The following is a 14,200-nucleotide window of genomic DNA, read 5'->3' on the forward strand; positions in this document are numbered from 1 at the left end:
AGATTACAGGGTTTGTCTGAATATGTCTGAGAAGATAGCAGGGGAACACTAAGGTAAAGAAGTTAAATATCCTGACTGAAGTGACTATCATAAACCAAACTTTTCCAAAGTGATATGTTTATTCATACCTTTAAATCCCACACTTAGGTGCTCTATAGTAAAGTAACTAAAACAACTCCCTTCCCTCCTTTAGCAAGAATGGAAAAAAGAGAGAGGATGTTGCTATTTTTGGCATTGAAATGTGCCATATAGTGATGAGTGCTAACACAAGAATCTAAGTAGCTAAATAAATGGATGGGTAGATCTTCAGTGTCTACAGAGAGGGAGGCATTTTTTCCTTGAACTAGAAAACCTGATTCAGCTTATTAGATGAAGATAATTAACTCTTAGCCCTTAATGGAAAGCAAAAAATAGCTGGTAATATGGTTGTTTGCTTGTTGTTGTGGTTTTTTTTTTTTTTTATAGACAACTGTGAATTGCCTCATGTTGAATGTTCCAGGGTTTTAATCCTCAGACAATGGATCTTCTAATACTGCACATTCCTTTCATGAAAAAAAATTATATTAGAAGTGATATGTTTACCAAGTATATAAAATGTTTAAATAGTTGATGTAATTAATGGTCAGTGTGCGAGACCCTGAACGAGCAGCCTCAGCAGCAGGAGCTGCCCTTGTCCCCTAAGGTACAAACCAGGGGCGGGGAGGGGAGGAGACGGTGGAAAGAGCAGGGCACAGTATTCTTAAGTTAGTCTTAAGTGGTTCCAGCTAGATCAGTGATTCTCAACTTTTTGGCCTCAAGGCCCCCCTTCCATATCTTTTCCTGAATTTCAATCTCTCTCAGTAATTTTCAACTCGAGTGCCGTGAAATTCAGGAAAAAAAATGGAGTTATTTTTTTTACAGGATATCTCAGCATTGGTACAATTTCTTCTAGCAGTGGAATGGAATGTGTTTCATGTTTTGAAAATATATAAATGTATAGCTTTTCAGATGTAAGAGTACATTTGTGCTGCCATTTTTAATACAGAAAAAAAGTTTGCCCCAGACATCAAAAGTTTGGGAAACACTGATCAATGTTTATTTCATTGCCCCATAGATTATGACACATTTAATGTTGAATGGTTCTGTTGGTTTGTTTGTTAAGTGAAGCATTAACACACCTAGCTACCAAGGGCCAAGAGCTACAGTTATATCCATTGGCTTTTGTGTGAATTTTGCCTGAATAAGGATGGTACATGATAGCCTAATTACTGAAGTTTAAGGTAGAATTTCACCATTTGAAGCTAACCTTATGTTAAATGTTACATGGAAACTTATTTTGATTTAACTTCTTTTATTCAGCATATACATAATTTGATCTGACATTATTACAGCCTTAGAAACCATGGAGGGGAGTTTTGACAAAAAACATAGTGCATGTTATCTATGCAAGGTGAGCAACTATTACAGTGGCTGAAGATCAGTGGAGAACATAAGACAGTATCCCACACATTCAGTCACCATCTACATGCTGTGTGCATGTCAATTAAAGCAGTGTTTTCGATCATTGGCTCTCCAATCTGGGATTTGCCTATGGCCTTGTACAGACATTCAGTTGCTCCTGGAAGAGTCACTACTCTACCAGAAGCCACCAGTATATAGATGCTCAAACTTTTTCTCCCAGAATAAAAATGGTTGCTCCAAGAAAAAAATAACCTGGAAACAACCAGGGTTAAAACAGTCCCAGGAGAGTCTATCCTGAGAGAGTGAACATCTGTACATGCTGTAAGTGATTAAATGGTGTCTGTATGAAGTAAGGGCCAACATAACACTGATAAATTCTGCCGTTTATAGAAGGGAACCTGCCATATAGAGCAGCAGTTTTTCTAAATTTTCACACCAGCACCAGGCAATCCCCACTTCTTTGCACATTTCTCTTGAAACAAAAGTTACTGTGGCACAGCAGCTGGCAACTATGCAGTGAGGGTGACCCATTTTATGTAAAATGAATAGGCTTTCATTTTCATACCATGCAACAGAGGAGCATGTGAACCGTAATCCACTTTACAAAACACCGTCTTTCAAGAAAAGGTGTACTTATGAATAATTTACAGTAAAAGCTTAACTGTCACCTTATAAGCCAGCATGCTCTATTAACTGGCATGTTGGCTTGTAAGGTAAAAGCGAAACCCGAAGTGCCCACTGTAGCACTTCTGGTTTTGCTGAGCCCCCACGGCCCACGGCATAGCAGGCTGCGTGGGGCCTGCCTTCCTGTTCCTTGGGGCCCATGGGAGGGGCAGTGACACCCCAGACGCGGCAGGAGAAGTGGTGGCCTAAACAGGCAAAGACACCTGTTTGGGCTTCTCAATTAACCAGCATATTTTGTTATCCAGCACCCCCCATTCCCCATGGGTGCCAGATAACAAAGCTTTTGCTGTATAAGGTAATAAGGAAAAGTGAAACTCGCTCAGCCTGTGATTCTACAGTCTCATGAAGCTCTCTGGCTTTGGCAGAGTAATTAGACTTTTGTCTGTCTGGTCTCAAGCAGGGGACAGATAGCATAAACACTGCCAGAAACACATAAAACAACACCTGAACTGCTCAGAGTGGAATACAACTGCTAGAATTCTGGCATCTGCATGGCATAGCAGAGTGTGGGAAGAGAGAGGAGAGTAAGACTAGGGAGCAGGAAAAACTGGTTTAATCATAGCCCCCAAGATAATAATGACGCTAACATCTGAAGACACAATGTAATGTTTGTTGTATATCAAGTAGCATTATGAAATGAACAGTGCAACAAAAGATTAAGAGGCTGCCCTGAGAGAGGTTCTAGCTCCCTAACTCTATTTGTTGACCAATAAGATTCTCCAGCACTTCAAGTTTGAGTAACTGTGCCAGAAAGGACTAAAAACAATAAGGGGGAAGGGAGTTGGATTACCACAACAAAGCAACAAGTGCAACATTTTCCATCACAAAAGTTTCCAAACTACAATTTTAAAAATTTGCCAAGTCTTCATTGATCTGCTTCAGCCACAAAGCAAAGCAGGCAGGCAGTCTTCAGAGAGTAACGATGCAAATCATTACACACAACCTGTGGATTTACAGAGACTTTCAACTAGCTAAATGTAAAAAACAAACAAACAAAAGTATTTAAGTACTTTTCTGCCCCTCAGTCACAGTTTTCATTTTGTATGAAATAAGCCATAATCAAACCCCCAGACAATACAAAGTAGGTGTAGAGCAAACAGATAAACCCAAGCAAACTACAAAATAACAAGTGAATAGATTATAAACAAGTGGGGGCTTCTGGTAACAAAGCAAGATTTAGTACTAAACATATGAAGTTCTATATTTAGAAATGAATTAGATGAATAAAGAGTAGAAGGTCTTTATGAAGCAGACACACACACAAAGACTCTTTTCTACCTTTGTCTCCCTGATGCTGTCCTAATATTAAACTTTTTGTGTAACTAGGAACTGTACACATCGAGGGAACACCTTGGCTTACAGCATAAGTAACTGGGAGTTTTGCGACCTGTAAGATCTAGAGCAGGCTTGTCCAACATACAGCACGTGGGCCACCATGCGGCCTGCCAAGGCATTTTCTGTGGCCTTCAGTGCTGCGAAGGCAAACAAAAGTAAACACAGTTTACTTTGTTCCCTCCCCTTGTCCCTCCCCCAGCTCCTCAGCAGCTTCCTAATGGCTGCTGAAGGGCTGAGGAAGAGACAAGGTTCCCACATGCACCGTGCGTCAGCTTGACGTTGCCGATGCGGTGTGAGTGGGAAGAGTGCAGACCTGGCCCACCTCCTCCCATCCCCAGCACCATGTGGGGAAGCCACTGCTTCCTGGTCCTAGCGACTCGCCGCTCCCCGTCTGCAGGCGAGAGGCAGCCTGGCGGGCAGGTGCCTCCTCCCGCCAGGCTGTCGGCATTGGCCGCGCCCCACAGGGTGGCCCCGAGCTTGGGCAGAGCCTGCGCTCGCTGCGCCCCGAGATGCTATCTGGCCCTGGCCCCAGCTCCGGCTCCCTCCAGCCCAGCATGGTGATGCAGACACATGGAGGCGGCACAGCAGCTGGGCTTGCCCTCGTGGTGCGTCTCTGCCGCCTCCTGCTCGGCTGGGGCACCTCCGGTAGGGCCAGGGCCGGAGAGGGAAGACGGCGCCTCCCCCAGGGCTGAGCCGGTGACTGTGGGATCCCGGCACCTGTGTGTGGGGGGTCCCTGCCTTTCACAAGGGAGGGAAGCTCAGGGCAAGGGTTGTGCCCTGTGTTGCTCCGCTCTGCCTCAAATAATTGCCCACCCTGGTCTAGATTAGTGGTTCTCAACCTTTCTTGTACCAGGACCCAATTTGTAAACACACATGGTCAGTCCCAACCCAGTGTCCCTCACTGCTCCTACCTCCAGACCCCAATGCCCCAGTGTGTGGGGCATGGTGGGGCCCCAAGTAGCCCCTTGCAGGCTGGAACCCTGCCAGCCCACAAGAGAAAAGCCACAGTTCTATGTTTTTCTCATTTAAAGGAGAACCCATTTTTCAAGTTTGCTCATGACCCTTTCATATATTCTTGAGACCTACTTTTGGGTTGCAACCCATGTTTTGAGAAACGCTGGCCTAGATCATGCCCGACCAGTGCTGTCCAACATCTTTTTGTACACCTCTGATGATGGAGAGTCTACAGCTTCCCTGGCTAGTCTGTTCCACTTCCTCACTGTTCTAACCTCTGTGAACAGAGGCCTGGTACTGGAAATACAGTGAGGTTTTCAGGCTCTGTTCTGTGCCTTGTCAGTTAACACATGGACAAAAAGAAAAGGGGAAGAGGTTTTCTCTTTAATTTCTACCTCCTCCCATCGGCAAGAAGCTGTTGGAAATTTCTTCCCAAGGTCTTGTTTGACTGGTGGCAGGATGTCTGCTGCCTCATGGGGTCCAGGTCAGGTACTGTTTTCATTGTTTTTATTCTGGATTTTAAACCACATTTCCAGACCCATTCCATTGTCACTTCCTGCAACTTCATTGGTGTCAAAGGTCACATGACATCACTTCCTGATGTGATACTACTTCCTGTGAGGTCTATGAATATGGCTCCCCGGCCCACTGGGTAATAGAAGTTCATGATCCAGCCCCACATTCAAAAAGGTTGGGCACCCCTGATCTAGAGAGTTTAACTGGCCTGTAACCTGGCATCATTTTAAACCAAATGTTCTGCTACATATGGCAAGTTCTACCCCACAAGTCCACCAGCTAGGGAAATTCAATTACAGGCACCTTCTGCCTTAAACCTAGTCGCATACTATTACAAAATGACCATTAACAAAGTCCAGCAGTATGCAAGTGTGGAAAACAGATTTCTTCAACAGCAGCAGAAAGTCTCCTGCAATGAATAGTTCTGCACATTTAGTGACTATATAGACACAGTAGCCTGAATAGTAATTTGCATGCTACCTATGTCTGACTCAACCATTCCTACAATGATACTGTCCCCTTGATAACTGCGACTGCAAGGGACTCAATAACAAAAAAGAAAATGAAAGTACAGCATAAGGCCTACAAACTGCATGTAATCAAAGACACAAAAGCAGATATTCTTTGGCCACATACAGGTGTTGTTTCTTCCAATAGAAACCAGGTACGTATAAGCATTCATTCATTTCTCCAGCAGAATACATGCCCACTCAGGGAGAAAGATTTCAGGCTGCCACCTGTAAGATCTCCCTTGTGACAGAAACTGTCTTGTAACCTGTACCCTTCCACCCATCTGGCTAAGGGAGGGGACAGACTGAGGAGCAATAAGACAATATTCTCCATCTCTTCCCCAGAGCAGAGACTGCCCAATTTGGGGAATGGGCTGAGGACTTCGCTCAGCTTTCCTTCCACTCCACTCTGGGAGACTGGGAGTGGAAGGTTGGAGGATGCTCCCAGTACTTTCCCCAAACTGGGAGGTCTTTTCCCATTACTTCACTCTCCCCGGGGACAAGGAGGACTGAATCATTCTGGTCTGATGGAGACAAGAGCAGTAGGGAAGAGGAGCTGCAGGCTCAATTCCTGTATATTCCTTCTCCCAGCAATACCCACTAGAACTGAACGTCTATTTGTGGCCTTTATTTTCTCTCGGCCTTACAGAATCAGGAAGCCCCCCATGCAAGAGTATTTGCCTTTTAGCTGGCTCCACTGGTACTATTTAAAAAGGACAACCTGAAACTGGAAATTTGCTCCATGCCTGTGACCTTGAATGCCAAGTTTAAGCAATGAACAACTGTTTATGGATAGTTATAAACCCCTGAAAATAGGGGTTCATAATAGAAATGCTGACAGACCCCTAACTAAGTTGGTGTGAGCGGGCGCCACTATAATTAAATAAATCACCAGGGTCTGCTGACAATTACAAAACTCATTTTGGTTTGCCACAGAGACAAACAAAATTTCTGTTCATTATAATTTTACTGGAATATGATGTCATAACGTGTAAGCATACTGAAACAATCTGCTGCTTTTCTGGCCAAAATATTAATTGCATGCTAAGGAGCCCTTGGGGCCTCTTCCTTTTTTGCCATCAAATCCATACACAAAAAGACAAATAAAGTATTAATATATTAAGTTACGTGTTCATACTGCATTTCCTATATTTTTCTAGAGTCCTCAATGCATAAATGTTTTTGGTAAATATCTTAACTTAGAAAACACAAGTGCAATTTGAGGCTCAAAGAGACTGGGAAATATGTTTAGATATATTTCCCTTTTGACTAAGTAAGCTTCCTCACAATATTTTTTTCTTCCAAACTATTTATATTGTGTGTTCTTATTGCTTCCCTTCACAGTTCTTCCTGTATTAAAACTCTTTCCTCAATGTTCAGCTCCTCCTCAAGGCTCCTTGTTCTGATACTTAGCTTCCCTAATTTTAATATTAATTTAGCATCCGTCTTGTCTATGCTTGTCAAAAAAACACGAGCAACTCAGTGATGTTCCACTTAATATCTATGTTCTCTATATATGTAAAAAAAAAAAAAAAAAGGTTTGTTTATTCCTCTTTTTTCTCAGTATCCTCTTCCCAATCTCATCCGACTAGCAGCTGGGGGCTGAGGGACTGGGACACTGAAACATACACAGATAAAGGCCACGTGCATATGTTACGTTTCTACTAGGAGAATTACCATTCACCCAGTAGAAACCATAAATGTACAAACACACATGTTGTTTCTCCCAGACCAAAAATGTCAGTTCTAAGGAAAAAAATAACCCAAATCCAACCAGCCAGAAGTAGCTCCCAAGACAATGAATGTTTGTACACTTTCCAGGGGCTTAATTCTCCCTAGTATCAGGAGTCAAGCAATAGGAAAGGGCTCCAGTGCCTTCTGAAGACCAGGGTCACCCAGTCTGGAGGAGTGAGGGCAGCTGCTCACACCTCCCCAACCTGAGTTGATGCCTGGGAGGAGCAGCTACAAGCTTCTCCTTGTTGGCACCTCACACCCTAGAGTTTCTGATGTGAAAAGTGGGCAGGAGGTTCTTAGTTTGCTCAGCATTCAGGTATCAGAAGCAGCGCCACAAGTCCCCAGCTCAGTTCTCACAATGGAATTCCCAAGTGGAGAGAAGGGGAGCAGCAGCCACTCCTCCCTGCCTCTTCTCCAAACTGGGTAGTCCTTGGTCTGGGGAAGAGGTTTGGGGGGGCTGGGGGAGGAAGGTTGTCAGCTCCTTCTGGCTTCCTCTTGTAGCCCAGCTGGGCAACAGAAGTACAGGACAGATTGTGAAGCCTCAAGGAGACTGCCCCAAGCCCAGTTCCCAGACCCCAAGCTTTAAGTGCCACCCCTATCACACAGGTGGGTGGTGGGGTAGGGGAAGAAAACCAGGGCTGGAGAAGCTAATTCCACTCTGGTTCAAAGCCCAGGGGGCAGCACACATAGCAATTCAAAAGCCAGGGAGCCAGGTGGGGGAAGTCATCTCTGGCCCTGCTTCCCTAAATTTCTAGCTTTAAATCATCCTGTGTCTGGGCTGGACAAAAGGAAATTTAAAATTCAGGGGGACTCCCTAATGATAGTCTGCCTCCTTCCCAGGCTGTCAAATAAGGTTCACCTGAGGACAAGGGTGGCCAAAGGGGTACCCTCTAGTGCCCCCTGAATGGAGAGCTCACCTATGTAGCTTTCCAGCCAGTGGGCTGGAACACATGCATGCTCCAGCTCCTAGACTACTTTTCTCCTGGTAAGAATTTCAGAGCATTCCTTACCAATAAAAACGAATGTCTACAGGCAACCCTAGAAAGCTAAAGGGTACTACTCCTGAAGATCTCAGCTGCCTGTTACAAGGGCCATTCTACTTATGCTTCCCTTTGTCTTCTTCTCCCATATCAACATAGCCAAGCTGGTAGTGCTACTGACACTGGTTGCCCAATCTGCATTAATACTTGGTAATCTTTATATAGCTAGAAAATAAGAGTATTCAGAGGAATTAAAACAGTATTAACTTTACACATTTTTTTCTCCATAACTTCTGAAATTCCTCTAGGGGAACAAGTTGCTTAGTGCAGCTGTTCCCTGGCTATGCCCTATTTTCTAAGCAGCCTATTAGCCACATGGATCTTTTGCAGATGTGAGTAAGCTTTCTATTTAGAGAAGGGGAAAATCCAATGTGGCCACGTTCCTCTCTACACAGTCCCCCTTAAAAGGTTCTTTCCACAGGTTTACTCCCACTTATGGAAACAAAAGGGCCCTCTTTTCCAAATACAGGCCTATTCCATTGTCACTTCTGAGAACTAAAACCTACTAGTCTTGAATGAGTCTAGTGGTCCTCTAAAAAACTAGCTCTATATTTCCACAATGCCATTTTTACACTAAAGCAAGAAGACAATGCACTATATTTCATGTGTTGCCTCATTCATCCGTTACTAAGTGCAAATTTACATGCAATAGCTCCGTTTATACAAAGAACTGCTTGCTCTTTTTCTAATGCTGATTTCCCTTCCAGCACATATGCAAAGTTACAGGACTCTATTAATTACATCTACTCATCCCAATCTATCCATTTCAAGGATATATTAAAAATTAAAACTGAACCTCTGAGAATTTAAAATTAATAGCATCATTGGACATTTACAGACATGCTGTGGGGGTGAGGTGGGGGGGTGGTAAGGCGCTTTACTTAGTGCCGCTCTGACAGCTGCATTAATTAAAAGCACTTGGAGCGTCACATGTGTCAGTGTTCCTGCATTGAAAAATGGTGGCAGGGCACTTTGACTAAAGCTCATTGAATGAGCTTTAAAATGCCCAGCCAACATTTTTCAGCATGGGAACACTGATGCATGGGACTCTGGACCAGGGGCAGGCAATTATTTTGGGCTAAGGGCTGCTTACCAAGTTATGGTGAGTTGTTGAGGGCCACCCATGTGGCCCCACCCCTTGATGGGTGCCCCTTCCTCTGGTTGGCATCTTGTGACCAGAAGTCCCTCCCCCTAACCTTTGCCACCATAAGTCCCTTCCCCTGCCCCCAGCCATATTTTTGTCTCAATTTACATGCGTTTGCCTAGTGTACATAGAAGTGATTGCACAATACCTTCCAACACATACGCAAAGTAAGACTTAAAATTAAGTCTTACTCTTGTATATTGTGGGGGGTGGCTATAGGTTTGTGGGGGCTGTGGGTGTGTGGAGTGCGGGAGCATATGGGGTGTATGTGGATATGTGGGGTCTATAGGGGGTTGTGTGTGGGAGGAGGATGGCTGGAGTTTGTGTACAGCAGTGCGAAGAGGGGTGTGAGTGCACGTGGGACTCACCCTATGAACACACACAGACACACACACACGCACACACACACACTCTGCCCCCGAGCCTGCACACACACTCGCTCCCCCTTCCCCCTCCCGAGCCTGTACACACACACACACTCTGCCCCCAAGCCTGTACATGCACATACACACTCACTCTGCCCCCGAGCTGGGCTGAACAAGCCATGCCCTTTTTTTGGCACGTCTGCGCTGTGGTTGTGTTATGTCTTGGTCCGACAATTCCTAAGTAAATCCAACCCGCTTATGCCCTCACACATATTCCACTCTGGCCATGTGCTGGTGAAGATGGATCAGAGTATCCCTTTTATGCTTCTCTTGAAACTTCAGTTTCCAAGGTGCTCAAGAGCAGCCTCTAGGGATGACCATGGGGTGGCCTCACTGGTGTTCTTCTGGTGTTTCCCCAAGCCTACAAGCACACACACACTGCCCCTGAGCCTGTGCACACACACATATGTGCGCACACACGCACTGCCTCTGAGCCTGCATACACACACACACTCCCCCCTCCCCCCGTACCAGCAAGGTGCAGTCCAGTGATGGAGCCAGGAAGAACAGCCACCTGGTGCCGGAGCAGAGCTGGGGCAGGAAAGCAGGGAACTGGCTGGGGGCCAGGCAGGGCTGAGTTGCTCATGTCTGCAAGTCTGCTGAGGGCTCCTGTAGCTTTGACAAGCAGCTGGGGGTGAATAAATATTTAGTACATTTTTTAGGGGTCCTGCAGGCCGGATAGAATGGTCTAGCAGGTCAGATCTGGCCCACAGGCTGTATTTTGCCTGCCCCTGTTCTGGAGTCTCCTGGAGCACAGTAATTACCACACTCCAACAGACTTGATTAATTAAGTCTTCTCTGATGTGCTGTAATTATAGTATGTTGGAGCAGCCTCCCTGAATGTGTATAGGAGCCCATTGATTCTGGGTTTTCTTCTGTTTCTCCCAGTATACAGTATTCAACATAACCAATTTATGACATTGTATTTTGATCAGCTTTTGAGGAACAGAATAACTACACCAAAAGTATAAAGAATATCCATGTTGCTAAACTATGTTAATACAGAAATTTAAAATGATCTTCATTAAAAAAAGCTTTCAAAATAGTCAAGTAAACAACACAAGACTTTTTATATTTTCAGAACCTCTTCACTTAGAAATAAAGGAATGAAAGCAAGTCCTGAGCTTTTAAGTCCAGTTCCCTATTGTTTCAGCAACCATTTCACATGATCTAGTCATAAACGTATCACATGCCATCTTAAACTAATTATATTATTTGTCCCCACTACTTGTAGTAGATGGTTGTTTCAAAATGTTACTCATCTGAGGGTTAGAAACCTAATTCCCAGTCTAATTTTTTCTTTTACTATTTGTACTCATTTGGTTTTGTTCCAACATTGTGCTATGGTTCTCCCCTTCCCCCAGGTGCTTATGCCAGATGCATTGTAGAGTAATCTCATCCTCACTTAGCCTTCATTTTGCTGGGCTGAGCAAGCCATGCCCCTTTTTTTGGCATGTCTATGGTGTGGTAGTGTTGTCTTGGCTCAAAAATTCCCAAGTCAACTCAACCCACTTATGCCCTCACACATGTTCCACCCTGGCCATGTGCTGGTGAAGATGATCCAGAGCATCCCTTTTATGCTTCTCTTGAAACTTCAGTTTCCAAGGTGCTCAAAAGCAACCTCTAGGGATTACCATGGGGTGGCCTCACTGGTGTTCTTCTGGATTTGGAGCATGCATGGGAGTGCAGGTGAGTAAGAAGTGCTTGGAAACAGTTCAGCCAGGACACACTGCTGCTGTAGTCTCCTTGCGTACAGTAAATTCTCCATTCCCTTGATCATCCTACTGGCATTTCTCTGGACCTGTTCCATTTTGAATTTTTCATTTTTGAACATGACTGACCAAAATTGTACATGGTATTCCAAATGAGATCTCACCAGTTCCTTGTACAATTACATTAGTATTTCCTACCTCTTGTAGAAATGTCTTGCTTGGTACATCATAGTATTATTGTAAAAGAATGTGGGAATGTCAGAGGGGGAGTTTCCCACTCACCCCCTTTCCCTCAGCCCCCGAGAGCCAGGCCTCCTTGCTGGTACCAGGATGAATAGCAGTGATGACTGGAGTTGGGCAGAGAGCAAGCTGGACCAGAAGCCATCCAACAGAGGCACCCCAGGGTAAGGACATTTTTCTTACCTGTTGCCCCCATATTGGGGACAGACAACCCCAGAAGTGAGGGGACAGGCAGTGAGGAAGCTCCAAGGGATGTAGCAGCCAGCACAGCCCCAGTCTGGCATCTTAAAGGATCCCCCAGGGAAAAAGGGCCCTCTAGAGAAAGAGGCCCCATCTGAGAACACAGGGACTGGGGAATGTCAGTTTGAATGGGGCAAATCCTGGAAAAAGAGAACACCTGCCCCTAGTTTACCCCAGGTGGTTCCTATTAACAACATAGAGGTGGGCCACAGCAAAAGAGTGGAAGCTGACGCTAATAGGCTGGGAGCATCCAGTGGATGCCCAAAAGAGATGCCTCTAAGAGCATTAGAGGAAGAGATCTTCTGCCAGAGAGGGACGATCTCAGATGGTGATGGGGAAGGTCACCTGCCCATATTTCTTTATTTTTGTATCTGATAGACTTCTAGGAATTTCTGGTAGTCACACAGGATGGTACTGGGATTAGCTTCCTAGCTGTGAAACCGTAACAGAAGAAGCCAATAACTGCGTCAGTCCAGAGGCCTGTGGTGGGGTTAGGGGATGGAGAAGCCCCCATTATAGGCCTGAATTCTTATCAGAGGCCACAGAGGACTATTTCCCTGAGAAAGAGGTATTCTGATGAAGGAAACTTCCACCTCCTATAGGATAGAATTTTACTGTCAAGTTGTGGCAGGCAAGTGTTCTGAGAGTGGGAGTTCCCCTAGTGGGGCATACCACATAAGCCAAGCCACCAAGCGAGATGTGACCACAATTATATTTGCTTTTTCCATGACCACATCACCTTGGTGGCTCATACCACCAATATGATGTTGACACAAACTCAGTTCTCTCTTCTCTTCTTTCATTTTCACTGATGAATTTTCACCCAATAACATAAATTCCTGTCATAAGTACCTAAATAAAAGACCATGATCTTGCACAATGACTATTAGACTTCATTCCACTTCTGTTCCTTTAACCCTCAAATTAATTAATTTCTTCCTGTAGGATACGCTGATCCTCCTCTGCATTAATGACACCTCTCAACTTTCATTCAAACTCTTACTTTTCATGTCAGTTTCACTAATGGAAATATTAAAAGAAAACTGGCCACCACAACAATATTCAAGCCATTCCACTAATAATTTCCCTCCAGTCCCATGCTTTCCCTTTCCAAACTACTTGTCTTCATCTTCTCTTAGAACTCCTGTAGTAGTTCCAACATCTCCATCTCAACTAAAAATAAGGTGCCACATGGGAAATTAAGTGCTTTACTAAAATGCAGAAAAAGATGCATTCCTATTGTCTAGAAAATCAGTCATCTTATATGTTAAGCTGGAAAGATCTACCTTTGATAAACAGTAACACCCTGTTATATTTTATTCTATCTTCCATGTATGTAATGGTTCTTTCCTTCAACTTTTATGCTGAAGCCTTATATACTATTGAGATCGGGCTAATGGATCTATAGTGGCTCTGATCACTTTTAAATTAGTAAGAACAGTCTAACCTGCTCTTGAAAATTTCCAGGGATGCAGATTCCATAACTTCTCTAGGTAACCTGTTTCAGTGCTTGACCATCCTCATAATCAGAGAGTTCTTCTTAATCTTCAACCTAAATTTCATCTGCTGCAGTTTGAGTTCATTGGATCTACTCATGTCCCCTACAGCCACAGAGAAAAGTCTATCTCCATCCTCTTTATCATCTCCCTTCAGGTATTTGAAGACTGATATCAACCCCTGCATCCCCATCTCTACCACCACCCAAATCTTTTCTTCTCTAGTTTAAAACTGATTTAACAAAGGATGAAAATAATGCATACTGCTTAAGTATAAAAAACAGGCTTCTGTTTGCCAGATCACATTCCCTCTAGCAGCCACTGGTACTTAGGAGTAACATGGCACCAACTGCAAATATGTTGCTGCTAACAAGTGTGTACTGTAATATTATCCCAGAAATGTATCTTCCAACTTCAACCTGTTCAATACAAATGCCTGACCAAGATGGAACTTTTAACATAATCTGGCTTTCTAGCACTAGTTCTTTCAGCATTTACCTGCGGTAGAAAAGATAAAATTGTATACGAATAATTAGTAAAGGTTGATTGACTCATCAGGCACCCTTACTAAGACCAAGAGAAAATGATGGGAAGTGAAACCATAATAGTCTTCATTTTTAAGAAAAAAAAAAATATCACAGATTAGGTTACTGGTAATACAACATTCAGATGGAGCCAGTCTCTTGACTGGCTCCACAGAATTGTTGAAATGCACATTAAGTTCAAAACTC

The 14,200-nt window shown here is 44.1% G+C and overlaps 1 protein-coding gene across 6 annotated transcripts in view; it reads right to left on the reverse strand.

Annotated features, from left to right (window-relative positions):
- The window catches only part of STAU2 (staufen double-stranded RNA binding protein 2), a 254,141-nt gene that overhangs the window by 172,581 nt on the left and 67,360 nt on the right, over nucleotides 1-14,200 (reverse strand). The gene's annotated exons all lie outside the window — the stretch shown is intronic.

The sequence above is a fragment of the Crocodylus siamensis genome, chromosome 3 (genome assembly GCF_052110815.1).
Source record: "Crocodylus siamensis isolate JL-2025a chromosome 3, ASM5211081v1, whole genome shotgun sequence".
Classification (NCBI taxonomy): domain Eukaryota; kingdom Metazoa; phylum Chordata; order Crocodylia; family Crocodylidae; genus Crocodylus; species Crocodylus siamensis.